Here is a 24,670-nt window from a genome sequence, read left to right as displayed (position 1 = left end):
GCAGGTCCCATCCCTATCCTTTTGTCTCTGTTTATTCTTTTTTCTTTTGCCCTACCCAGGTACGTGGGGGAGTTTCTTGCCTTTTGGGTGGTCTGAGGGCTTCTGCCAGCGTTCAGTAGATGTTCAGTAGGAGTTGTTCCATGTGTAGATGTATTTCTGATGTATCTGTGGGGAGGAAGGTGATCTCTGTGTCTTACTCCTCCACCATCTTGAAGGTCTCACAAGTACATGTGTTTGTCTGGTGGTGGAGCTAGCCATATAGAAACGGAATTTTTTGCAAAATCAGTGAGACATATGGTATTTTTAAAAGTATGATACCAACAAGAATGCGGCTTCTCAAAAATTCTTGCTGCCTTGCTGCACCACACCAGCAAGTCACTTCAGAGTACACTGGGGCAAATCACTTTATGTCATTATGTCATGGAGCATAATGAAGCACAGAGGCTAATTGAACCAACAGGCCTCAGTGCTAATGTCTAAGCCAGACTGAAGGCTTGAAAAGTTTTCTGATGGGGATAAAGGGGAAAAGATTGAAAGCTGAAGTTAATGATGAAAGCAAAATGAACCCCACAGGTGAAATTATTTCAATAGCAACATGTCTCAGAGCCAAAGTTTTGATGATTAATAAAATGAATAGAACAGGTCAGGAATTCCCAGGCTGCCTCAGGTCAGAGTGATGGGTCAATCAATACGTAGCAGGATTGCCTGCTGCCTGGGGGCCAGAACCCACTGACCAGAGATGCACGGTGAAGGGGGAAAATATGGGTCACTGGAAAGGAAATGGTTCTTTTTTACCCCTTGAAATTGGAAAAAGTAGCTGTAGGGCTCATTTGTTCGTGTCCTATCCTTTTTTTTTTTTAATTTAAGAAAGACCTCAAAGAGCATGTTACCTTTTAAAAATTTATGGAAGGGTATTTTTTAAAAGAAGGATACAAAAAGTCCCACCAGGCAATCCCCATAAAAGTCAGTTAAAAGACTTTATTTTAATCTGTTCATTTTTTCCCCTGAATTTAAAAGTCATGCATGTCTACTGTAGGAAAAAAAAATGAAAAATATAGAAAAACATATGGAGGAAAAGAAACAACCACTAATATTTCTGCTATCAGTAATAACTATTACTCATATTTCAGTGTATCTTATTTCCAGTGTTTTACAGATTTTTTCCATAGTTAAAGCTATAACATACATGCAGTTTTATATCCTGGCTTATTTAACTTAATGATGTGCATTTTTACCATTAAAATTATTATAAATGTTTTTTAAGGGCACCATTATATCTCACCATATATGCAGAGTATTCCCATGTTGTTGGACATTTCCCTTTCCATTTTCTGTTATTATTACTAATCTGTGGTGGAGATCTTTGAGCCAGGATCATTGTTCACATTTCCGGCTATTTTTAGATGATTGATCCTAAGGATTTTTCTAAACTTAAACTCCCATTTGTGGGGAAATAGGGCCTCAAATAAGTATGTGCAATATATTCCAGAGATGGAGCCCTCCACAGGAAAGTTCTTGACTTATGTCTCACTGTCACTGTACCATTTACCATTGAATGTAATTCACCAGATTGTGTAATTCACAAAAATCATTCTTGCTCCAACTTCATCCGCCACATATATGCAGCACAGAGCCAATCTGATGGGCCATGTGAAGCGTTGTGCAGTTGTGGTTACTGTGACTGGAGATTCATTGCATTTAGGCATTGTAGAAATGCAACCCTTCAAGGCTGAGTAACCCTTTCCATAGACACTACTACAGCTAGGTAAATGATACCTGGAGAAAGTTATAAATTTCTATCGCTTGATTTCAACTGGAGAATGTAATACCACAATGCCGACTCCTCCGTCCTCAGCAGATCACAAACAATGATAGACTTTCCATCTGATGTGACAGGGCAGCTGAATCTACTGTAGCCATTTCTGACTCTGCAAGACTGTCAAGCTCACCACTGAATAATATAAAACCTGCATTTGCCAAATCTCTCGCTTACATGCCAGATGGAGGAAAACTGCCACCATGTCTAATTTGTAAGCTCGAGTATCTGATCAGAGGGAAAAAAAAATCATTATACTTGTGATGAAGAATGGAAAGAACCATATCATGCTCCACGAAGGATGAACTTATGGAGGAAGAAAAAAAAGAGGAATGTGTCAACTGACAACACAATCCACCTATTGCTCGATAAGGTTAATGCTTGTTCATGTAAACATATAAAAGCTACATTTTAATAAAACTGAGTGTGCTCTAGAAAGTACTTCTTTTCAAGGCTGCAAAATTGCTGTAGCCCTAAAACCCTTTGATAAATGAGCATTTCTAGGATAGGCTGAAATAGTGGGTCAGAGAAAAGTGAAATATACTATAGAGGAAGGATTTAACCTAATCAGAATGTAAACCTGCATGGGGTAAGACTATGCTCATTTCTTTCTCTCTGTTTAGATCTGACATAGATTTATACATATTTAGGCACTGTTTTTACTGAGCGATGATAACATGATTGGGGTAACAATAATGCACTTAAAATTTTTAAGTACCTTACAGCCCATACAGTTGAAAATGTAGCAGAATATGCCACCCCAAAATATGCCACTTTGGCATTAGGATTATTTTGAACTGAAGGAAATTGAGAGGAAGCAGATATAAGAAAAAGGGTTTTTTCTGTCCTCCCTCTATTTGCTTAAAAGCAGGATATAAATTTGCAAAGTGCCCCCTGCTCCTTTCTACCAGGAAGAGAAGTTAATCACCAGAGACAACTTTAGACCCTTAGCCCAGAGACAATACCAGAGGAACCTACATAACAAACCTCGCTAAGACTAGCTCTCATCTACCATTAGTTTCCCCATATATTTGTCTTCCCACAGTTTACTGTCCCTTGAAGCTCAAAGTCCTTTTCCTTTGTCTTGTCCCTGCTCTAAAAATTTATTGTTCTTTTGTTAAGATACTACGTAAGTCCAAGTTTTAGCCACCCCTTTGAGTTACTCATCGCTGGGTACCCCCAAGAGCATGCGTGATGCACACGTTAATAAACTTATGTTTGTTTTTCTCTCATGAATCTGCCTTTTGTCATTCTGATTTACAGGGCCCCAGCCAGAGAACCTAAAATGGGTAGAAGAAAAAGGGTTTTTTTTCCCCTCCCTTCACAAAGTGTTCATGTCCATTATTTTATTTTGATATACACACGCTGATACAAATTACAAAACTCAAAGGTGGATAGACATGATATTTATATATGAGGAAACTGAGACTCAGATAAAATTCATATGCAGTATTTCACAACCACTAAGAGATGGGTCTGGGACCGATACCAAAGTTTTCTTTCTCCTGTACTTTTGTATACAAGACAAAATCTTAAACTTAGCATTAAGAAACTTGATTTGGACTCTCATACAAGGGTCATGAGGGTGGAGCTTCCTTGTCTATGGCTTAAAAAGGTGAGTAGCAGAAATGTTCCATTCAACCATAGATGGCTTGAATGAGTCTTGCCATGATGCATCAGCAGGAGAATAAACAATTCTAAAATGGTCCCAAGAGGAACTTTGTGGTTTGGGTTCTTTAACCCTTGTAGTATTTCCTGTTCTAGCATTCCTCTCATTAGACCTTTAACTTTTATTTTCTAGTTTATTTGCTTTTCCATTACAGTCATAGTGAGTGAAAATGTCACCCAGTGTCAGAGCAGACATAGGAGTAGGAAAACAACATGGACTTTGGGGATGTAGGCACTGTAATGCGGTTTTCAGTAATTTGGGATAAATCAACGAAGAGGAAAGCTGGTAAAGATTAATGGAATAATGTATGTGAAAGGGTAGTGAAATTAGAGAGTGCATACTTTTTTATTATCATTAGGATGCTCTTTTTTTTTTTTTTTTGGTGGCCTTTCCCGCTGCGGAGCACAGGCTCCGGCCATGGCTCACGGGCCCAGCCGCTCCGCGGCATGTGGGATCTTCCCGGACCGGGGCACGAACCCGTGTCCCCTGCATCGGCAGGCGGACTCTCAACAACTGCGCCACCAGGGAAGCCCCCAGGATGCTATTTTTAAGTGATAGTCTGTGTAGGTGTATTTGTGTCTCTGTATATGGTATAATGCCTGTGTGTGTGTCTTTGTGTGTGTTTGATATGTATACATGTGCATGTGTGTGTAGTATATGTGTGGGTGTGGGTGTGGATTTTTTACAACGTACAGTAAAATGTTGGGGCAGTCGGTTAGAGCTATGAACTGATGGGCTGAACTGTTCTCCTTTTTATTTTTTGCACCTGAAATCTCTCTATTAATATTTGACTATGTGAGTAGAATTAATATTTGCACCTGCCCTAAAAATAACTTTTCATAACTTCCTGAGACTTTTGGTCTTCTTTGAAGCCAAAAAATAAGAGAGAGGATCTTAGGTAACTTACTTGCATGTGAGGATATTCTAGGTCTGACTTAGTCGCTGACTTGCTGATTGCACTTCTGCAGAGCTTGGGCGAAGGCTGTAGTCCTGTGTCCTCAGTTCTCCTGAGGTGGTGCGTGGCCACCCCTCTAATTTGAGTCTCTGGGGTTTTTTTGTTTGTTTTGTCTTCACCTCTTCTTAATAGACTAGCAGGGAGATTGGAGAGTACACTGTAGATTTCTGTACCTTCCCTGATTTTCAGTTTGTATAGTGGAAAGACTGCCAGATTACCCTGCAATATAGTACTTTGTGTGTGACATTTTGAAGATATTCCCAAATACGCCTTTTCTACTCCTTGCCACAATGCATGTCACTCTTTGTTGTCATGTTTCACTACTGGACTCTGGGTACCGTAAGGGCGGAGGCGGTCATATTTGTGCCTGGTTCCTGGTATGTGACCACCAACTAAATACTGGCCTGAAGGCATACATGAATCAACAGCAAGTAACTGGGGAAAGCTCCCAGAATCTAATGCAAACGGTGAGTGTAAAGAATTAGTCCTGGACGTGCAAACTTTCTCCTCTGCTGACGAGGCAAACAAAGCCAATTTTTTGAATAACTACATTGTAAATAACATTAGTGGCAGATTTTCCTGGAGCAGTGAGACATCCCATGTAAAAAAGAACCTCTTTTCTCTGTGTGAAGTTTCAGTTTATTTTGCTGAGTGCAAAATTCTTTTATATACTTTACAAGAAGGAAGGAGGCATGCTTTATTATATAGGCATAAATGCAGGATAAGGCACTTTGAAAAAGAAAAGCAATTGAAATTCTGTATGGAAAGTGTTTTAAGAGGCTAATGCAGGCGCACTGCTGTATGTTCCGGAGTAAAGTGACCATGAAAAGGAAAGAAAAGAGGCAGGAAAACTTCTTCCAATTTGTACCAATAAAATGTAAATGCCTGTTATTTTGCTGTGAACATCATCGTATTGGATTTGGAGAGCACTGTTTTCCGGAATTTAAAATGCAACAATCCATAGAGAGAAACTGTTCCTCTGACAACCAAACCTTGAAAAAAAAGTTTAAGATTAAAAGCAAATACATATGAACAACAACAAAAAATCTCTCAATTCACATACTGGAAATCAAAAGAATTTTATTTCAAATTATGAGCAAGAAATGCCCTGCCTGTTTACTACCTGCATTTTCCCAATAATTTATAATTAGAACCCAGCAGTAAGTATTGATTTCCAATTGATGGATATCATCTGTGCCCTAATAAACTGACAGACCTTCAGAAATCTATCCAGGGAGACCTTTAGAATACATGACATGAGTTAAACATATTTTATTTAACACCCGAGGAAATTTGCATTTCATCTCTCAGGCTTTTATGAAGCTGTGTAAATGATTTAGCTCAGCTCTTAGATTTCAGAGTCATTTCATTTCAATTTGGGAGCACTCTTATATAATTCTTAGCCTTTGTTCAACCAAATGTAAATGACCGATATTTAGCACGTGGAATAACATGTCAAAAGTGTGGGATGCTTCAATTCACGGTTTGTGGATTTAGTAAAGATGTGAAATGAAGCCTTTGATGCGTGTAAAAATCACAGTAAAATGTAAGTGAAACCTAATTGTAAAATGTAAATGAGGTCTAATTGTTTACCATGCTCTCGTAACTGGAATCCTGCTGGGTAATATGCCACAGCATCCCCTAGGAAGTGGTGATACCACATTCATTGAAGTCCAAGGGAGGTTTAGCTCCTACAAATGCTATCCTTGTTTATGAGAAATGGGTGGCACATTTCTTCCAGGAGCGAGATCTTCTGTTTTGTGTGGTTGGCAGCCTATTCAAGGCATAACCACTGAGGACAGGATATTCATACAGAAAAGGCCAAGAATCAGTGTACCTAAAAGATTGCTCAGAACAAACTGAGGATCCTAGGCTAATGCATTATTTTACTAGCATTATTTTATTTCATTAGTTTTATAATCTGAGGAAAAAAATGAAGTGGAGAAGGTCTCATCATTAAATACTTGGCATTACTAATAGGTCAATTTACCAAAACTTCCATTTAGATTTTTGTAGCAGAACCAATTTTTTTTTTTTTTTTTGGTCCTGTTTTGTTTTTAAGGAAGACAGCAGCAACTTGCAGGTTTAGTATGAAGTAGGGCCCTTCAGCATTTCTGTGTGGATTTTGTTTGTTTTCTGGAAAAAAAGGATCCTATTAGCAGGTTCATTTGTATAATAATCATTCATTAAAATAGACTCCGTGGCAATAAAATACTGTACTTGAATTCCAGCACAAAGCCTTTAAAAAGCTAAAATGTCAAAACAATAAAACTAATTAAGGCAACAAAATGGCTTTTTCCAGCTTAATGACAAGCTGGTCCAAAAACACACTTCAATGATTTTTCTTTCCTCCAGAGACACTTTAAGTAAAGCAAGGATAGAATTTTCTGCAATCATTATCTAGCCCAGCGTCATCTAGGAACCTAGCCCAACTGAATTGTGTGGCAGAGGAGGTAACATGTCTACCTTTGGCTAGTTTCTCTCCCTCCTCCCTCACTCCTTCTTCCTTCTCTCCCTCCTCCCTCCCTCCCTCCTCCTTCCCTCCCTCCCTCCTCCCTCCCTCCCTCCCTCCTCCCTCCCTCCCTCCTCCCTCCCTCCCCCCCCTCCTCCCTCCCCCTCCCTCCCTCCACGTCTCCTGCAAATATTTATGAGGGTTTGCTGTGCTGCAGGCACTGTGGAGGGGTAGCAAACTGAGCCAGCTGTGAATCTGGAAGTCAAACAGCTGATGAACTAGAAAAGGAGACAACAGGTAAATAACTCTAATTGGGGGAGAAAAGTAACACGTTTCAGAACTACAGAAAAGTTGCAAGAATAATACACAGCACTCCTCCCCCTGTGCCCAGAGACTGGATTCAACTTTTGCCAATTTTTCCAGCAGTGTCCTTCTAGTAGCAGAGGATCCAGTCCAGCATCATGAGTTGCTCCTGGTTGTCACGTCTCTCTATTCTCTTTAATCTGGAATAATTCTTTAGTATGTCATTGATTTTTATGACTTTACCAATTTTAAAGATTATCGGCCAGTCATTTTACAGAACATCTCTTGCTTTGGGATTGGCTGATGTTTCCTTATGATTAGATCCTGGTAATACGTTTTTGGCTGGAATATTACAGATGATGTGCTCTTTTTGTTATATCCTATTGAGTGATATGTGATGTTTATTTTTCCCACGGGTGGTGGTGTTTACATTTATCATTTGGTTTACGTAACGTCTGCCAGGTTTTTCCACTGTAAGTTACTTTTAAAAAAAATATGGATTAACAAATATTTTATGGGCAGCGACTTTAAGACCATGTAAAATTCTGTTCCTCACCACATGTTCATTCATTAGTTTTAACATCCTCTGATGTTTCATTATAATGGTTGCCAAAAGATGGTTTTCTAATGCTATTATTCCCTTTATATTTAGTATATATTTTTATTAGGTGACTTTCTGTTATAAGGAATAGCTGTCTCTTTTATTTATGTGGCTTTTAGTTAATTTATTTATATCAGTGTTGACACATAGATTCTGTGTGTCAGATTTCCTGAGAACTCTTTTATTATTCAATGGGTTATAATCCATCCTTATAATTATTTATTCTGATGCTCAGTTTTCCCCAGATTTGGCCAGTGGGAGCTCCTTCAAGTTTGCTTCTATGTCTTTTTGATATGACTCCATTATTCTATGACCATTTCCTGGTACCACATTATATCTCAGGCTCCTCTTGTGCCAAAATCATCTGTGCTACAAGCATCCATGTTTTCAAAGAGCTCTGGCACGTTCAGGGTGATCTTTGGAAACCATATATATGCACGTTTACAAGTGTATTTATTTTATATCTATTTATCTATATTGACAACTTTGAATTTACATTGATTTCTCCAATTCCAAACCAACACCACAGGTTCCTTCTAGCCTCTTCCTTTCCATGCTTCCATCACTTTTCCAACTGGGAGAATCCTGACTCCCATTATTTTAATATTCCTACATTTAGCCTGTCCATCTGCCCTTGTGTGGTACCATTCTCTGCCCTTCCCCTCCCGTAGACCCCCTGCTGGCCCCGATCCTGGCTCAGGCTTGCTTACTCTGGTGTCCTCCTTGTTCAGGCCTGCCTGTGCCTTTTTGATGAAGGAAGAAAGGGACGGAGGGAGGGAGGGAGGAACTATTTTTTAAAAAAAGGGAAGGCATAGGAAGAGGAATGGTGGGTATTTGTGGTTGACGATTGTTTGGTGTGTAAACATTCTTTCATTTTAAATACAATTAATTTTGATTTGATAGCTGTCCTCATTATGCATACAAGTTCAGTATTAGTTGACAAAGCAGTAGCTTAACTCTACTTGAATAATTCTCCTCACATATTCTCATAGTAGCTATCATGCATTCATTCAGGAGCTTATGGAACACCTAGACCTTTCTGATTGTTCTCATCAGGTCTAGTCTAGAATATTAATATTCATTAGATAGTAAAAAGGTTAATTTTGTTTTCCTAATATTTTCTAACATTTCCTAATATGAGCAATTTACTCATGAGAAAAATACTTAAATTTGAAATAAAAACTACAGTTATTGTTATAATAAAATCCCTATGAATCAGTAGTCTGTCTCATGTTCAGTATCTCATAGGGATTTGGAGGAAGACTCCATTAATGAGGTATTTGAGCTAGGGCTTGAGGAGTAGGTAGGACTTAGACCATTGTTTCTTCAAGTATATTTCTTGGAGAATTAGTCATGTGAAATGGACTTCAAAAAAGTGTTCTGTAGTCCAATAAATTTGGTAAAATATATTATACCAATTGCTTGCCTTAAAAAAATTCCAAAAGGCCCTGAGAAGTCCTTGACTAAAGAAATTTGTTAAACTTTATTTTACTCAGCTTTTCTTATACTTGTTTAATGATAATTTTTTTGTGTGTGATAACCAACCAGTTAAAAAAAAATTGTTTAGGCACATGGGGAAAAGATAATTTAAAATGAAAGACAGGAAAGTGGTGGGGACTTGAGTACTCCGGGTTGCCAGAAAAAATGTTATAAGTAATAGAGGTACACAAGGTTAAGAGTCTTGAATACAGGCGCAATACTTTTGCTTTATTCAAATCAATAGGCAATTACGATATTTTCTGCAAATATTACTGTTTATACAGATTTGAGAAGAAATAACGTTTGTTGAGTAGTTCAGTATCTCCTATATCTCAGCTACACACGTACACACACACGCACACCAAAGACTTAAACTACCTAACCCACAGAGCTTACTCTCTACATTAATAGGACTTGACTTTTCTATTGTCTTAAATAAGGTAACTTTACCCTTCTAGGAGAATTTTGCACAGGCAGATAACTTGATTGTTCATTATAAGAATTTTCCAAAAAGACATCAGTTCTTCAATGGAAAGTATCAACAGTTTACAAAGTCCCAGATTCTTTGAATTCCTTGCCTTGCTGTTTCCACTTGAAGGAGATCAGAATATGTCACCCCAAATATGCCACTTTGGCATAAGGATTATTTTGAGCTGAAGATAATTGAGAATCACCAGAGGCAGAGAGAAGCTGTCTCAGGTTTTCCCTTATCTGACTAAAAGCAACAACTTTTGGAAAATAACACTGCCATAAATGCCTTCCTTTGGGCAGATTTACTCCCAGAGGGGAAAATGGGAATGGGAATAAAACCTACCCCAAATCCCTTGTCTGGGGAAATTTTATGGCCCTGAAGGAGAAAGAAAGATGCCCTCATACTGTATAGATGAATATTATCATAAGCTTTCTTATCTCCTGATTGTTATCCTGAAAGCTCTGTGTCTTTCCTAAACAAACCTATTTATTCTTCCCCCAAGAAGCCTTTTCTCCCCTCTCCCCCTCCTCTACTAAGTTAGGTACATAAGCCTTTACTTTAACCATGTAGTGAGCCAGGTACTTCTTTCCTTGGCATCCTGTACAAATAAATCTTTTCTCCTGCTAATCTGTCTGTTGTCAGTTTAATTTGCAGGTCTCAATCACTAAACTTGAGAGAATAGACGAAAAGTTTTTCTTTCCCTACACACCAATCCTAAACTGTTATATCATGATTCGTACTCAATCCTAATGGAGTCCCCACACTGAAAGACCTAATTTAACGCAAACTTCCAATTCTAACTAAATTCTGATCTTGCTTCCACCTCTGAGACACCACCAAAGCTCTCTTGAGGTGGTATTCTCCCTCACTGTGGTAAGCAGTAAACTCAGCTCTGTCTTATCAACAGGGTTTGTGGGTGATAACTGGGGAGACATATGACATTCTTTATGTCTGTCTGTCTATCTATCTCCCTCCCTCCCTATCTATAATTTAAGCCATTTTAAAAAACTGATAACTCCCAACAATTTTAAACTGTTAAAAGAGAGATGGTTGTTAGAGAGGGTCCGGTAGCAGTGCTACTCAGGAAAGGCTTCAACCTCTAAATCAGTATAATCTTGAGGTAAAACATGGCTTTAGTTTGGCTCGCGTTCTCACTTTGTGGTTAAGAGAAAAGTAAGGGGTGTGAGTAAATGGGACTTAGCTCTGGAAGACTGAGAAAGGGCTTCTCCTCAAGGTGATAGCCCTGGAATGACCCAGAAGCAGTATGAAATTGGTATACTTCCTGGAGAAGCCTTGCCTGTTTTGAAGGTTGTGAAAGAAAGCCCTGTGAGTAGAAAAATCCATGGCAGCCACATCTAAAATGTTTCAAGGGGAAAAAAAAATTAAGTAATTGCTTACATATCCCACAGAGCAGTAGTTAAACAAACAACAAAACCCCACCAAAGTTAATAATTTTAATTTACCCTTAATTCAATGGATGCATTCTTTCCCTTATAGCTTCAATGAGATGTTTGCAAATGCATTTTCTTTTTTTAAGGCAATGTATTAATACCATACGAAGACTTTTTCATCCTGTGTTTGGTTCTTCATAAACACTGTCAATACCGTTCTCATTTTATCATTTACAGTTCTTGATTCTTGCCTTCTGGATGCCATGAAGTCATCCTAATCCAGAAAGATTTGAAAATGGAAAAGGTTTTCGGTTACTGTTATTATTATTATTTTTATATATAGGCTTTCTGTCCCCATATTTCTTTCTTTTTTTTTTTTTTTTAAAGGTCATTTATTTATTTATGGCTGCATTGCGTCTTTGTTGCCGCACACGCACAGGCTTCAGTAGCTGTGGTGCATGGGCTTAGTTGCTCCACGGCATGTGGGATCTTCCCGGACCAGGGCTTGAACCTGGGTCCCCTGCAATATCAGGTGGTTTCTTAACCACTGCGCCACCAGGAAAGTCCCTGGTTACTCTTATTTATCTTTCCTTATACCGAGTAGGTATTTCTTAGGTCAACCATTCCCCTGTCCTCACTGTTCCTTCTCCCCAAGTTCATGTGTTTTACCTCCCTCCCAGTAGGCATGTAATTCTGAGATCTGGGTTCAGTTACCTCGACCTGCTCTCTCTTGCCTTGGGGTAAAAACTTCAACCTTTGATTGCTTAGCTTCCTAAATATTTGGAAAAATGATTCCATGGTTAACATTCACATGGAACAAACTTTTGAGGCTGTTAAAGACATTTAAGTAGCGAACAGACACATATTGTATGTTTACAAATTTGGGGCTGATTATTTTAGTAAGAACATTGCCCTGATCGTAGACAAAGAGCAGCCCTTGCCTCTTCATGGGTTGTCTGATCATTCCTTGAAAGAAAAAAATCCTTCAGATTTATTAGATGAAAATACCACCTTATTAATTTAAATTGTATTTCTTTAAAAAAGATTCCCTAACAAAATAGAATTACTATGAAGTTTAAACTAGTTAATGTTTATTAACTCTTTTTATTTCTTCTACAATGTGTTGTTTGTTTGCATACTTTTCCCATTTTTCTGTTAGGATATTTATGTTTTACTTATTCATTTGTAAAAGGACTTTATGTAGTTAGATAACATCCCTTTATATTTCGTGTATGTACAAATATTTTCACCAGTTTATTATTGGTATTTTATATTTTGTGATATACAGAATCTTTAGATTTTTTTCAAATCAACAAACATGTATTCTGGGCTCCTTTTTTTTTTTTTTTTTTTTTTTTTTTTTTTTTGCGGTACGCGGGCCTCTCACTGTTGTGGCCTCTCCCGTTGCGAGCACAGGCTCCGGATGCAGGCTCAGTGGCCATGGCTCACGGGCCCAGCCGCTCCGCGGCATGTGGGATCTTCCCAGACCGGGGCACAAACCCGTGTCCCCTGCATCGGCAGGCGGACTCTCAAACACTGCGCCACCAGGGAAGCCCTGGGCTCCTTTTATGCTTTATTTATTTATTTGTTTGGAGTGACTTCCATATCCTCAGATTAGAGGGTCATCTACATTTTGTTTTCTTTTCTTTTAGTTTGGTTTTAGTTGTGTTGAAACGCTAAAGTTCCAGTACAAATTAGAAAGATATTTTTGACAAAAAAAGATTTGTATAGCAAAATATAATTATTACAAAGGATGAAAGTTATAAAATTTGGAGTTAGAAATGTTAAGCTCATTTAGTTCAATTTAACTAACATTAATTTAGTGCCAGCTACACAAAAGTTGTTTTGATGGATATTTTAAGCCAGTGGCTCTCAGCCTTGGCTGGACGTTAGAATCCCTTGGGGAGCAGTCATTCTGTTTCTGGGCTTCCCCTCCAAGGATTCTGATTTCGTTGGTCTGGATGAGACAGAGGCGTCGGCATTAAAAAAAAAAAATCTCCTTAGGTCCTTTTAACGTACAACCATGGCTGAGAACCAGCACAGTCCAGTTTTCTTCATTTTTAGAAAAAGAAGCTAAGACTTGGTGAGGACTTGGCATATTAGAGTTTAGAGAAATGCTCAGGTGTCCTGATGGTTCTTCCAGCATCCTTTGCACTACACTTCAGTTTTTCTTTTAGCTGTGAGGTCATGGGACAGAAAAACCTGTGAATAATTTTCACCAGTTTTTTTCCTCCTCACCTTGGTGGGCAGTTGGTTTCACAATTTCATTTATTCTTTTCCTAGTTTCTTTTCCTGCTATGATAACTGTTGGATCAATGCTTTGATTTAATATTTCCCGTCTCACTCCTCCTCCCAACCTCGAAAGATAAGCAGATGGACTTAAGGAGCCAATTGTTTATTGGGCATTTGCATTGTTACCTGACGCCCCGCCTTACTTTTCACACTCAGAGATTGGCAGTGGATTGAGAGGGAACTGGGATGGAGACAGAAGGATGAGTGAGGGAGAAATGACACAAGACATGAGCAGAAGGCAGCAGAAGAGCCAGAACGTTAAACAGAAGAATCTAATTCCTTCTGCCTTAGAATTCTTGTTCATCGCCAATGCAGTAAGACACTCTCAAACCCCGGAGATGTGGGAGGAGGGAAATTTTGCCAGAAGCAGAGGGGAGAGCCGTAGAAATAATTTCTGAAGCTCAAGTGCCTGATCAAGTTTACGATGACAGCTCTGCATCTTCTCAGGCACTGTGACAACCAACGCAGGATCTTGAGTCATCTAAGGCCTCTACTTTAGAAACAAAGGTAGCCGTGAAAAAGTTTGATCTATTTCCATTTCCAAATAAGATGAAAATTCACTTCAGCGTAAAATAACCCAACTAGTCGTTGGTGCTACAGGAGTCTTGTCTCTTTTATTTACTGTTATAATCTCAACACTTAGAACAGCGTTTGACACCTAGAGTTGGAGCTCAGCCATTATTTGCGTAAAGAATGAACGAGTATCAGGTCCAAGTCATCAGTGCAAATTCCCCGGGGGGTCAGGCAGCCGACTTAAGTGAATGCATTAGGTTGGATGGAGTGTCGACTGAAAAAAAAATGTACAACGTTAGAATTGTGATTTAAGTTGTTTGGGGCAAAATGAGGACTAGAGCCTGGGAGACAGCATTTCAGATAGTTCTGAGAAACTGCTCCAAAGAGGTCAAGGGAGAGGTCAGTATTATATATGATTTTAGTGAAGGGGGTTCGTGTAGTCAGGCACACATTTTGGCAGAGACTTGCTGCTGGTCACGAGGAGCAGATGTCACTGTTAATGATTTTAGTGCTTTTCTAGATGTGAGGAGATGCAAGAATTGGGCTCATAAAATCTTCTCCTGAAAATACCTGATTATCTGAAGGTCTGTTCTGCCAGTTTTTCCCAGAGTACAGAGTGCCTCATTCCTGATCTCCACCCTGTGAACTCCTTTCAGGGTGTGTTGAAGGTCAGCGGCTGCCGCGGCTAGTGACTTAATCCTTCAAAAGGCAGATGACAAGTGCCAATCTCTAGCTGGCAGGAGGACGATAGAGAAGCAGGGTACGGGGCAGACCGGAGGACTAAAGCGTTCTTTATTTGTTTCTCTTTTTAAATTAAAATGCTTTGTTCATCAGGCAAAGCTCTGAAGACCACATCTGGCACAGAGCTGCCAGTTTGTAAGATCTATTCCTAGTCACTGCAGCATTTCTGTCATTTCCTTGAGTTTAAGATTGTGGTGAAGCCAAGCCCCTCTGAGACTTATTTCTCAATGTGACAAGGATTTCCACAGGATGCTTAGATTGTAGAGTCCAGCATTTTAAAGCCGAATGAGGCCTAAGAGATGGTAAGTGCAACCATTTCATTTTGTATCGACGAGGAAGCTGTTGTCCAGAGAGGTTAAGTGAAGTGTGTGAGGTTAAACAGCCTGGTAAAGGAAAAGCCAATTTTGGATCCAGGGAACCGGAATCGCAATCTGGTGCTATTGCTCCTACACCACGCTGACGATGCACTTTATGGAAAAAAAAGCTTTATGGCATTAATTCTCGAAATGATCGTTGCTGAACTGGAACCATGCCTGCTTTTATTTGAATTGAGATTTTATTTTTGCCTGCCTGGAGCAAGGAGATCATTATGGTATTTTAAATGAGGACCAAGGAATTACCTGCACTTCAAATATTAGCAGTTACATTCTGCTAAAGTTGCATGTGGACTGTCTATTAGAAACATGTCACAGGAAACAAGGAACATTTCATACTAATTGTTATAAGCGTAGTATCCATCAAAATGTAAATTTCCCAAAGTGGGCTTTATGTGGATCATGATTTCCTTTATTACAAAATGGACGTGAAAACTCTGGCTGGCTCCTTGTTCTTATGTAAAACCTTCATTTCCTGTGGTGACTCCAATTTATTTTTTCCCAGCTTTAACAGCTCTCACACTGTGATTTTCTATATCTGTTGCAAATGTTCAACAATTTACAGTGCAAATTTTAGTCCATGGCTTTCTGCTTGTAGCTTTTCATGTATAAAGATTAAAGAATGAATGTGCAATCAGCAGATATATAGAAAACATCTCTTGCTAGAATAGATGGTTCAACTTCTGAAACCCCAGTGGAATTTATAATATCTACCTACAGCACTTCCTCTCTTTTGTATTGTGCCTTCTGATAAATAGGCTCCCAGAAGAGACAATTTGGGAAGCTGGAAAGTACTTTATTTTTCGTTATAGCATGACATAGACATAGCATTGTCCAGGACTTGCAGGTGGGAGAAACATCGGAAGCAGAAAGGCAGAAGGAGACGAGACCTAGGGGTGGTAGTGACTGACAAATCAAAAGAAAGTTTACGCCGCCTAACGAGAACCTTAAAGGCTAATGCTCTTTTGGAAAACAGCACAGAATTTGAGATTACACCTAGAATATTGCTTATTGGTTGTTGCTACCTCAGGACTTAAAAACACGGTAATGCAGTCAGGCACCTGCTGGTATGTTTAGTTAGAGGCAAGGGGCTACTTCCTGAAATTGTGTATGGGGTGTGTGTGTGTGTGTGTGTGTGTGTGTGTGTATGAGAGAGAGAGAGAGAGAGAGACTTTTGCATTTCTTTAGTATAAAAATGCTTGCATATGTAAAAATGGTTTTCTTTGAATCTATAAGAACACAGCTGAAACAAAAGGGAGGAGGTATTCAGCCGGCTCAGTTTGCTCTGACCTGTCTATATGGGCAACCAGGAGTACTTCTCAGGCTGCAGGGATGCTGTTGATATTATTAGATCCAATCTGTCTGCATCAGATCTCCCTGACCTGAACCTCTCTTCCAGAAACAAAAGCTACTATTTCAGAAATGCATGAGTATAAAAGCTTTTGTTTACATCTTTGTTTGGTACCTTTTTGATTTGAGAGGACCTGATGGAAACACGTGAACTGCTCTGGGGCGTTCTAACCCAGCTGCTCTAACCCAGCATGTGCATTTGAAAGCACATTCTCACTGCCAGGTTATGGAGGTGACTGGCTAAGCACAGTGCATTGGGTGCAGAACAAGTGAGGACGGGGTAGTTTTATGGGCTGAATTGTGTTTCTTCAACAGTCATATGTTAAAGTCCTAATGCCCATACCTCAAAATGTCAGTACATTTGGAGATGGGGCCTTGAAAGAAGGAATTAAGATAAAATGAGGTCATATGGGTGAGCCCTAATCCAGTATGACGGGTATCTTCATAAGAAGAGGAAATCTGGACACAGAGAGACATAGAGGAAGAACTACTGGAAGAAGACAGCCATTGACAAGCTGAAGAGAGAGGGTCTCAGAAGAAACCAACCTTGCTCACTCCTTGATCTCCAACTTCTAGCTTCCAGAACTGTGGGAAAATAAATTTCTGTTGTTTCATCCACCCAGACTCTGGTACTCTGTGATGGTAGCCCTAGCGGACTTATACTATGAGTTTCAGGAATATATTAGCTTAATTTTAAATTATTTGTTTGATATGGTACTTGACCTTCTGTGAATCTCATATCCAGCCCCTTCTTTATGTCTCTCTTGCCATTACACTTTTAAAGACCATCTTCATTTTTTTCCTGGAATACACCTGAGCAATAAGGAGAAAGCACTAGTCCAGGGATGGGGACGGGCCTCACCAGCCATGTGATAGAGATGATTGCTAAGGAAGGTAGAGGAGGGTTTGGGAGAAAATTCTCACTCTCTTGTGAGTCACATCTTCTCCACCCCTCCCACCATTGGCTGGTGGTTATGAGTATGGATTTTGTGAGACGTTAAAATAGAGGACTATTGGTATTATAAGCATATCATAATATATCGTAATACATATTTGAAATGAGACTATACGTTCACTCTTGTAAATCTATTAAGAGGATGGAGAGATCATATTGACTAAAACTGTTCTGAGATTGAGACTAAGGTTGGTTGTTGTGTGAAATGAAGAATTTGGATGTACAACTAAAAAAAAAATCAGATTATATAAAAACTTATTAAATGATATTTTCTGCAAATGGGAGAGGAACAGTTGGTAAGAGCAGGCTGTGGGAAGCGGAGATGTGCCCAAATTGGACATTTCCTACTTGACAATTTTGCTTTCCAATTAGAAAAAACAGTGCCATCGCCCTCCTTTTGCATCACTTCAAAGCATCAAGTAGAATTCTTGTGCAGAAGACCATCCATCAACTTTGCTGATAGAATCTTTTTCCACAGCAAAGACGGATAACAGTCAAGTTAATGAAAGAGTATACAAAAAAACAAGAAACGTTTTTGGGGTTTTTTTTGCGGTACGCGGGCCTCTCACTGTTGTGGCCTCTCCCCTTGCGGAGCACAGGCTCCGGACGCGCAGGCTCAGCGGCCATGGCTCACGGGCCTAGCAGCTCCGCGGCATGTGGGATCTTCCCGGACTGGGGCACGAACCTGTGTCCCCTGCATCGGCAGGTGGACTCTCAACCACTGCGCCACCAGGGAAGCCCCAAGAAACGTTTTAAGATGACTTAACGGTATCTTAAATTTAAAGGGTTGAGTTGAGAAAGTAGACACTGGTGTTTTAAAAAATATAAACAAGGCCAAATTTGGATACTGTTGGAAAAAGAGAGAAACAAACAATGCAAATAATAAGTAATAGTGTATATCAATGCCTTCTTATAGTATACTGTCCTGTGGAGCCTTTGGTCCTCCAAGCAAATGCTGGGAATACTTGAACCCCATCTATCAGGTTAGTAGGAATGCGGAATGAAGCCTAGATTGGATCAGGTAAGCGTTGTTGCCTCCCTTTCTAATGAGAAGCCAGAGTACAATTAATGAAAGCTATGTAAATGCGCTCCAGGCTGTTAAGATTACAAAGAGAGTTCAGGGCTGGGGATAAAGAATCAGAATAGGATCCACAATCAATTACAGAGAAGGTCCTCCTATCTCAGACAGGCACACATATTTTGATATCTCATCAGGGAACCAATTGCATCCGGGCGCGTTTTGGAAGAAAAATGTAGGAACATGCTCCCTCCTATTTAGGGAATGATACGAGGGGGCTATTTTTGAATGATTAATTAAAGGGAATCAATCTTCATTGCTTTGCTACTGATGTGAAAAGCGCCAGGCCTGAGCAATAATCGCGTGCAATTATTCAACTACCCCTTTGGCAAGGACGACGTCATTAGTCCTGGTGGTGTCGAGAGATTCTCTTTATTCCCAACAAATTGGCAGTTTTAATCAAGTGTTGCTGGAAATTTATCATAACACAGGGAAAACAATAGGTGAAGTTACAGGGCCCCAAGCTGTGTGACTCCTATCTACAATGGTACAAATTTACAATGCTAACAACATGATAAATACTACCAATCCGTGAATGCGTTGATTATAATTTCATATCAGCACCAAGCCTTGGCAGTTCTTATTTGTTTAGAAACATGGCTGTAACGCTTTTTGTGCTGCCTTGAGTTTGTTTGCGGAGGAAGCTGAGGTTAGCCCTGGGTGCTGGTGGCCTGGAACTTGGAAGGTCTAAATGCACAGGGAACAGGGGACGTTTCCAGAAATGCTCACCTACTCCAGCTGCAGGAGTCTGGGAGCAGCTGATAGCAGAACAGATAAGGCACAAAGCACACTTACTACGGCTTATTTTGTGTTTTACTCAGAAGAGTCTTCTGCAGGGGTGATTTTCCAGATATCCAAGGACAGGCCTTTTCTCCACTCTCTTTTTGCTTTTTTCAGGTAGTTTTGTGCCTCTGAAAATCTTTGCTTCAAAATAATAGCTGAGGGCTTCCCTGGTGGCACAGTGGTTGGGGGTCCGCCTGCCGATGCAGGGGACACGGGTTCGTGCCCCAGACCGGGAGGATCCCACGTGCCGCGGAGCGGCTGGGCCTGTGAGCCATGGCCGCTGGGCCTGCGCATCCGGAGCCTGTGCTCGGCAACGGGAGAGGCCACAACAGTGACAGGCCCGCGTACGGCAAAAAAAAAAAAAAAAAAAAGCTGATATTTATCAAGCACTTAGAACATGCTGGGTGTTATACTTAACAATTTACCTATGTTGTCGAATTTAATCCTCTCTAATAGCTTGGGTTAGAAAACTATTATGTTTTTCATCCCTGATTTTACAGATGAGGAAATTAAGACTTGGAAAACAAAGGGCAGGAGAGCACGGATCCCAAGTCCAGGTGGCTACATTCCTGGTCTGTGAGCTGACCCACTGTCCTGCACCAGCGCCCACTCTCAGGCTGCTGTTCCTTATTCTTAGAGACAATAAAAAGATAGACTTAATTTATCTACTTTGACTGAAGCTAGAGGGCTACTGCCTATATTACCTCTGCCTTCTTATTGCAAGAAGAAATCAGCTCTGTTACATTCAGGGGTTTGTGTAGTTTAAGGTGTTCTTTTATAATTAGCATATATTTGTGTGTGTGTGTGTGTGTGTGAGAGAGAGAGAGAGAGAGAGAGAGAGAGAGAGAGAGAGAGGGAGGGAGGGAGAGAGAGAGAGAGAGAGAGAGAGGATGGGTATACAGAAAGCCGGAATTTCTCAAACTTACCTCATTGATAAGAATCACCAGGATTCCGTGTTAAAACTCAGGTTCCCAGCCCTCATTCCAGATCTGTCCCATCAGATCCTCAGGGAAGGGCCTGGGAATCGGCTAAGAAATTGCTCCTGGTATATCCGGTGTTCGTGCTCTAAGGCAGAATATCTCATAGCGCGTTTCCCCAAGAGTTAGTTCCATGGGATATTAATTATAATATGGAGAACATTTCCCCTGGTCAGATAATTTAGGGATATATAGGTTAAATGATATTTAACAAGTTTCTTCTAAAAGACTTTAAATGTAATGCCCAGTGAGATTATCAGGAGGTAATTGTGGTTCTCAAATTTTTTCCTAAGTCCTCTGGCTATGGGGCGCTCTCTTCAAGGAACATCTCCTGGGAATGGGGATTTGCACAATATACCCCGGGAGATCTAGTTCCACGGGATGCTTAATGAAATATAAGCATCACCAAGAAAACCTCAACTGCTAGCTTGAACAGTTATGGAATCATTTGGAGGCATAATCACCAGTATCTCTTCCCTAAAGGTATTGAAGGCAATTTCTGGAAAACATTTATAAAGAAACAGTGTGAAACTTATCCAGGAATTAGAAAATGTGCAGGATTTGCTTATTTCAGGTGAGCTTTGGAAGTATTAAATAGCTCTCTGATGTGAGATTTTAACAGCATGTTCTTAGAAGCATGTTGGAAGGTCCTCAGGAAAACAACCATGATCCAGTTTTTCTTTCTCTCTTTCTGCTGTCATAGTAGCAACACAGGCCGAAGGAATAAAAGTGGTTATTTAAAGGCTGTTTTGGCATTCGGAAGGGTCTGGGATCCTAGGCTGAACGGGGTTGGAAATATAGCTCATAAATCAAAGGATGTTAGCCCAAATCCCATTGCTTAAAGGTGAGCCCTCTTGCAAACAAAATCGAAAAACTTCGAAGAAGTCATGATCGGCACGGTTAACACCAAAGCAGCTGATTTCTGGCCTTTGTAAAATGCAGCGTACTTAAAGCAGGTTTCAGGAAGGAACACATCAAGAACTAACTCCCAAACCCAGCAGAGCTCATTTGTGGATAAGGCCTTGTCAGTTGCTGCCCTGATCTCACTTTCACTCCTTTGTTCTACTGGTTGCAAGAACGAACATCTGGCACAGGGCCTGGAAAGCAGACTCCATCCTCCCGTTGCACCTGCCCCAGGAGGAGAAGGAGAAATGCTTTAATGACAAAAGGTAGGATTTTCAGAGCAGCATTCCCACCCATTAAAGCAGCTTGTTTGATCCCTTCAAAGCTCAAGATCAAAGGGAGGCTTTTCCAGAGCTGCCAACTCATAAAGCTACAAGCAGAGAGAAGGACCTCTGTCTTCCCGCCGCCAGGTGGATCACCCTTCCAGTTCTCAGCCGGGGGGAGGGGCCGTGGGTGGGTTGGAGGGGTTTCTCACATCTAGCTGCTGCCATGTGGATCCTGGACCTTCTCGGGAAAGCAGGAGTTACTCCTGGAAGATCTTGGCAAGTCAAAACCACTATTTGGCAAAGAAACCCCGAAATCTTCTCTCTCTTCCTCGCCTCCACCTGGGGAACAGGTTGCCAGTGTTCACCTTATTTCCTAATTCCAAAGGCATGACCACACATTTCTGCGTGTAGGAAAAGCTCCCAGCACCTTTCCTCTCCTCCGTAATTTACAAACCTGATCATGAGAAAACAATCCTGTAATTTTTTTTTTTTCGGTACGCGGGCTTCTCACTGTTGTGGCCTCTCCCCTTGCGGAGCACAGGCTCCAGACGCGCAGGCTCAGCTGCCATGGCTAACGGGCCCAGCCACTCCGCGGCATGTGGGATCTTCCCGGACCGGGGCACGAACCCGTGTTCCCTGCATCGGCAGGCGGACTCTCAACCACTGCGCCACCAGGGAAGCCCAATCCTGTAGTTTTAAGTGTATTTCAAAATCTCCATTTTATGAGATCCCTGCTGGCTTTGACTATAATGGAATGTATGAAGCAGGGACATGAATTTGGACTAGCTTACCCAAGAAAGTGTGATGAGAGGATTCTGAGCCCCCCTCAGCCTGTCACCACCTCCCTGCCAGTAGCAGAGGTCCCCTGGCCCCAGACCAGTACCTCATGCTGACGCTGGCCAAGGCTCCAGGAATGGTGGGTAGTGTTTTCTGGGTAGAGAGGCAGCCAGACTGTGACTGTCTCTGGCAAGGGCTACACAGTGCTATAGAAGATTTTTGATTTAAAAATAATAACCCCCCCTCCCAAACACAACAAACATTTATAAGCATAGGCAGCAAAAAAACCTCCCAGACACCAGAATAAACACAGGATTGTATAGAAGTTAACCATGGTATTGAGAACTATATTCAATATCTTGTAATAACCTATAATGAGAAGGAATCTGGATCACCTTGCTGTACACCAGAAACTAACACAACATTGTAAATCAACTACTTCAACAGAAATAAAAAAGACAAATTCCCACCAAAAAAGAAAAAGAAATTAACCATGGATCTGCATCTAACAGTCCACACATCTTAAGCACAGAACCTAGGAAGGGGACACAGGTGGGAGAAGTTCAAAACAATGACAAATTTAGAGGGGAGAGGGGAGAAAGAAGAAATACTCCCTGGACACCTGAAAATAAGGATGGAAACCAGATAAGACAAAGGCCAAGGGAATGGAGTGAAGAAAACCAGTTTCTGGAGGTACAGTGGCCCCAGGCTGCAATAGCACCAAGCCTGCGGTGGGGCCGATGATTGGTTTTGCCCTGGAACAAATTTTTCTCCTAGAAAAAAATCTTCATGAAAGCAAAATGGGTGGCATCACAGGATTCTATATACAGAAATTTAATGACGTGGTTTTTTTTTTAAGCTTTGCCTCTTTTCTAGGTGCTGTATATGAGGCCAGTTGAACAGAGGGATGATCAGAGAAAAGCTACACTCGCTGTGAGGGTTAGCTGAGCTTGGAGATGCAGAGAGGTGGAATCATCCATTAACCTGGATGGGAAGGTGCGGGCCTGAGTGACAGGCAGGGTCATTTTGTGAGAGGTGAGGCAGTGGAGAGGAGTGAACATTGGGGAGCAAAGCAGGAGGCAAGGGAAGAATTTGATTCCCATGCATCTCCTTGGGCAGAGCTCCAACCTGCGGGAAGAAGTTACTGAGTCTTCCTGGGCTCCAGCTGGGCGATTGCTCTGCCCGTTTCCCCAGCTGGATTTCAGCTACAGTGGCGAGAGTGAATGTGATGGTTAGAATGCACCTCGTGTATCACCCACAGTCTATGTAGCTTTCTGCTCTGAGGAAACGAAGGAGCAATGGTAAATAGTGAGAAAATGAGATAAAAAGACAAAGCCTTTCAGCGGCTTAGAGAGATCAAGCAAGGACACAGAGAGACCAAGTTCAAGATGGGGCTGTAAACCTGGCTCCCTAACTCTCTGCGGGGGAAAAGCAGAGCCAAGCCTCCTGCTTCACTGCCCTCCTTGGCATCCTAAGAAAGCAGCCGGGGATTTCCTCAAAGGTAGAACTCTCTTGGGTCTCATTTTTTTCTGTTGGAGTCAACGGCTGCAATTCAAAGTCTGTGACAGATGTATTGGCAATCACATGTTTTCAAGGTAAGAACACAGGTACAGGGGAGGTTCCTCATATTCCCTGATTCCAACATTTCCAGTTTTTGGAGAGATCCTACGTTCCCTGAAAAATGTAGTCCTTTTTCATAGAAGATAATAAAAAAAGAGAACCCTCCCTCTTTCATTTTAGGTGTACCAACTCTTAAAGTATGGAAGCTAAAAGAGATTTATGTTTGGTTGTTTGTTTTATCAATTCCCTGTGACGAAATTGAGGCTCAGTAAAAATAGTTGATTCGCTCAGGCCTGGGGTGATGGGTCAGCAGTAGGAATTGTGGTTCCGGGAAACACTGAAGCAAATGAGGCTATTTTGATCAGTGCGGCCGCTTGTCTAACTGGGAGGTGGCTACTCAACAAAGGCAAGAGCCATGTCTGTCTGAAGCATCATTGCATCCCTATCTCTTAATCATGTCCTTGGTACATGATAGGGACTCAACAAAAATATTCGTCTCTCACAACCTACATTTAATCCTTTAGCAAGTCCTTATGGCCCTACTCTCAAAATATATTCTCAACCCAACCGCTTCTCACCTCCTCCACTGTTGCCACCCGCGACTCAACCGATGGCATCCCTCATCTGGGTTATTGTGATCATCTCTAGATGAGCCTTGCTACGTCTGTCATTTACCACCACCTCCTCTCTATAATCTACTCTTCCCACAGCAGCCAGAATTATCCTTTTAAAAGGTGAAACAGATGTTGTCTGTCTTGTGCTCAAAACCCTCCAATGGCGTCCTCATTCCCAACACACACATCATTAACTCTACCTGCGTCTCCTGCAGTCTCGCCCTCTGCCCCAGCCACCTGGAGCCCCTTCCTGTTCCTCCAATAAGCAAGGCATCCTACCATGTCATTGCTCTGGCAAATGATATTTTATCTGCCTAGAGTCTTTTCCCCCAGCTCTTCTAGGCTCTGC

Source organism: Pseudorca crassidens, chromosome 3, assembly GCF_039906515.1.
Source record: "Pseudorca crassidens isolate mPseCra1 chromosome 3, mPseCra1.hap1, whole genome shotgun sequence".
Lineage (NCBI taxonomy): Eukaryota > Metazoa > Chordata > Mammalia > Artiodactyla > Delphinidae > Pseudorca > Pseudorca crassidens.
This window is presented reverse-complemented; position numbering follows the sequence as displayed.